The following is a 4,427-nucleotide window of genomic DNA, read 5'->3' as shown; positions in this document are numbered from 1 at the left end:
GCCTAATTGACCTAATTGAACGGAGGAATTATGGTATTCTTCTGTAGCCTGACGACGAGTAACTTTAACCGTGAACTCAATGTAGCTGTTATGCATCTTTGTAAGTCATTGTAAGCCCTCATTTGAGGCACGCGCAAGCGCACAAACAAATCCTCATCAGTGTCCTGACTGCTCAGGAGGGTCCTGCTCTTGACACCATGGCTGCTGATCTCATCCGCAGGTACATCAATGCTGGTGTGGCTCCTCCTCAGCTTCTCTAAGTTGACTGTGAATGTTGTGGGGAGGGCACAGGACAGACAAAACTAAAACAAAGAGTTGATGGGTGGCCAGACCTGGTTGTAAAGCCTGACATATACTACTTCATGCGGCGACTGGCATCTAGGTGTACAAAGGATACACATCCTCTTTACCCCATCTTCATGTCCAGACTGTCAAGATGCATTTTTGAGTGGGACAGTGGAGATGTTGCCTTGCTGCGTAAAGAGGGAACAGCTGAAATGAGGTGTTCCTGGGATCACTGAAAAGCTAGTGGACCAGCAGATAACCGAGGAACTGGCGTTGCACTGCAGGAGGCGGACAAGAGGGGAGCGGCAGATGATCATAATGATTGAACTGTCCTTTACCCCCATGAGCTCATTAAGAAGCAGAGACTATCTTGGTGTCCCTCTCTTGGACCACGAGAGGATGCAGCACATCTGGCAAATCCAGAAGAAGCATGTGAAGTGCATTCAGGATGAACCAGGTGTCCTCCTGTACACTGTAACTGGCACCACTACCAAGGAGGGCATTGTCTTGCCAAACTACAGATGTGCAAGAGGGTCCACATCACTTGAATCATTCCACTTGCATCTGAACAGGTTCATTCCAGGTCAGTATGAATCACTTTTTATCTATCAGCAAGATTACATATTTGCAGTTAAACATTTTATTATTAGTAGTAGTAGTAGTAGTAGTATTGTTATTGTTATCATTATAATTATTGTTATTATTATTATCCTGGAAACGCTGACACAGTCTGTCAAAGAACCAAACACAATAAGTTAATCTAACAATATTGTTCATAATTGTACTATCTTAAGGAACCAGTGCCAACAGCCTGAATTTCCAGCTGTACCTCCTGGAAGCCCTTAACAGATGGAAGCAGGACCGTGAAGCTGCATCTCTGGCAGTCAGGCCTCCATCGCTGCTCAGCTACTCAGGCGACCTTGTTCACTGTGTAAACAACTACAGTGTCAAGGTGCTTAAAAAGAAGCTTGTCCCCTCTTTTCAGCCACCTGCTGTTTACTCTGGTTCGTTTAAGCTTTCCATCAGGAGGCTATTTTCTATATCCATAAAATAGAATTAACTTTTTATTAATTTTCTGAAAAGTAAATTTTCCTCTATTCTATTTTCTTGTCTGTCCCAGGGGAGCTAATCGGTATAGATGACCTATACCGCCAGACAGGGAGGGCCTTGCAGGATATCCAACCTGACTCTGAGGAGACTGAGCAGATGCTGGAAGATGTAGGCACAGAGGAACAGTTGGAAGATGAGGGCTTAAGTTTCTGGTTTGGACCCATCCTCTGGTCCATCACCTGCCACCACCAGCTCAGCCGTCATTCCAGCTCCCACCTCTCTCCAGACCACTGCTGGACCTTCATCTGATATCACTACAGCTGCACTTGAGTAACAACTGGTAACTATGCCTGTCACATTATTTTTTTTTAATCATACTGTGTTAGTGGACTTCCCAGTTGCTCCAGATAATTTAGACTTTTATTGTATTATAATAATTATTATTATTGTATAATAATAATAATCATCATTATTGTATAATAATAATTAGAAAATGTATTTGTATATCACTTTTCAAAAACACATTTTCAAATCACAAAAAAATACACAATGCAATCATGAAATAGACAGAGATGAAAGACAATGACAAAAATCTAAAGAATACATAAATGAATAAAAGCATAATTTAAAAGATAAGCTCTAATTAAAATCCATTTTATAAAACTGTTTTTAAAAGAGTATTATATTTTCCAGATTGGGCATGCTTGTCCCTGCTCTGCTGCTGCTAGTCCCTCTTCACTGCCATCACCCGTCACCCCTGCAGCAGCACCACAACAACTGGCAAGTCTTTTGTGACATGTTGGATCAGTGGTGTTATTGTCTTGCTTGTAATTGTTTTATTTTGATGTTTATTTCATTAGTATTCTTTTTTATTATTACATTTAACAGGTTGCAAATGAGCAGACCACTGCACCCTCTGGCCCAACAGCTGTCCCCACCAGCCTAGCCTCTGCTCCTCATTACATTTCCATCGTCTCAGCCTCTCTTGCCACTATTCCAACTACAGGTCCCTTTGGGCCACTGCCATGACTCCTGCAGCACCACAGCAACAGCTGGTAGGTCTTTTGTGACATGTAAACAGTGTGAAAGATGTGCTATTTTTCTGCCTGTGATATTGTTTTTATTTTATTTTTATATATTCATATATTTGCCAGGCTGTGGATGAGCGCAATATCCCAGGGATGGACAGAGTGGACAGCCTGGCACAGTACTTGGTGGGACTGAGGAATGAAACTGGACAAACACTTAACTCCCAGCAGGCCAGTACCGTCATAGCTCTGTGGCAGAACCTTCTACCATATGACCAGCAGCGTGTGGCGTACTCTGCACGGCACCAGTCGCGTCTGACAACAGGACGCTTCAGGTGCTCTAATTTACTTAAGCGTGAAAACCATCAATATTCGCGTCATTTTTGCTGAGCGCACCTTCTGCAATTAATAGTAAATATAACCAAAACAGGTTATTATAATTTTTATATGAATAATAAAATAAATATAAGGAAAACTCGCCCACTCGATTTTGTAATATTCTTTAATTTTGTAGTCCGTATGAAAAGGTGCATTTCTATTAAAGGCACGTCCATGTGGAGATGGCGAGTCAGCGTCGGCATTCGGCAACCTCATCTTTGCACCCGACACTGACTCAGAAAGCACTAGTTTATTAATAAATGATTAAAATGTCTTATTTTCCCCTGACACGTTCATAATCACTTTGCCGGTACTTTGAGGCAATTGCTTTATGCGCGAGCTTGAGCGCGGAATAGGCTCTAGCCTAATACGTCTGCCTATAGCCTATATTGAAGTATGGTTAATATATTATTATATTAATCAATTTAATATAACGTGCGACTAGTTGACTAGAAAGATCTTTAGTAGAGGGCAGGCCTACTTAGCACAAGGAAGCTCTCAATTTTTTAAATAAAATGCTATAGCCTAATGACATTACGAAAAGTGCGTACAACAAATTTAATCTTGTTTTTGAAAGATCAAAGACAATTTTTTATATAACTCCCACTGGATTCGTCTGAAAGAACAAAGTCATATACACCTAGGATGCCACGGGGGTGAGTAAAACACAGCCGTGTGTAACAACGTGTGTTACTGCCTGCACTATATTAGCCTTTGTTTGGATTAATAAAGACTGTTCTATGTGAATTCTCCTACGTCTTCGCGCTCCTTCGCTCCTACACAGTAGGCATTCGTGACAGAACACCGGACCTAATAAGATGGCAAATTGGGCTGAGGACCAGCTGTGCTGCCCAGAGAGGGCTTCTGTTCCCGAGTGCAGCCAAGAGAGTAGAGGTCTGCTACCCTTTAAAAAGTAAAAATACTTTCTGGTTTCGGGTCGGGTTCGGGTTAATTTTTAATGAATAGCTTCGGGTTCGGGTCAGGCTCAGGTTTGTAGCTAAACTAAAACTATATGCAGTAGTCTACGCTGCTTTCATAGACGCACGGACACACACATTATTGCACACAGATATCAGAGATCGCGCAGCGCACACACAGCAGGGAAACTTTTATTAGTAAAATAGCTTTGACAGGCTACTGACTCGCAACGTTATATTTCTCTGCAATGAGGGGGTAAAATCGCTGTTTTTGAAGTAACTAAGCCTCATTGCTTGTAGAGAGGGTAAAATCGCTGTTTTTGAAGTAACTAAGCCTCATTGCTTGTAGAGAGGGTAAAATCGCTGTTTTTGAAGTAACTAAGCCTCATTGCTTGTAGAGAGAGAGCTTCTTTTTCTTGACCATTGCATGCAATCGTGAAAACAGCATTTTTTAAAATTGGCAATTAGTTGTGAAAAAAAAAAAATTTGGTTTGGGCTCTAAATTTAACTGTGCCGCTTGGGTTGGGTCGGCTCGGATCAGACGATCTCGGGTACGGGCCGGGTTCGGGCTTCAGTTTAAAGCCCGTGCAGACCTCTACAAGAGAGGGCTTCTGTTCCCGAGTCAAGCCCAGAGAGGGTTGCTGTCCCCAAGAAAAAAAAATTGCGTGGGGGGGGTCTATACGCCTCCGGCCCGAGTGGCAGAGGCCAAGACCACAGAGGCCGAACTACCTGCTCCGCCATGGCACCCCGAACTGCCTGATCCGCCATG

General features: G+C 42.7%; 1 pseudogene; it reads left to right on the top strand.

The window, feature by feature from the left end:
- The window catches only part of LOC107758323 (uncharacterized), a 5,387-nt pseudogene extending 3,743 nt beyond the window's left edge, over positions 1 to 1,644 (top strand).
- Positions 1,645 to 4,427: the final 2,783 nt, after the last annotated feature.

Source organism: Sinocyclocheilus rhinocerous, unplaced genomic scaffold (assembly GCF_001515625.1).
Source record: "Sinocyclocheilus rhinocerous isolate Xijiao unplaced genomic scaffold, SAMN03320098_v1.1 scaffold5860, whole genome shotgun sequence".
NCBI lineage: Eukaryota > Metazoa > Chordata > Actinopteri > Cypriniformes > Cyprinidae > Sinocyclocheilus > Sinocyclocheilus rhinocerous.
The sequence above is the reverse complement of the archived record's forward strand: the minus strand, read 5'-3'. Positions and strand labels throughout refer to the sequence as shown.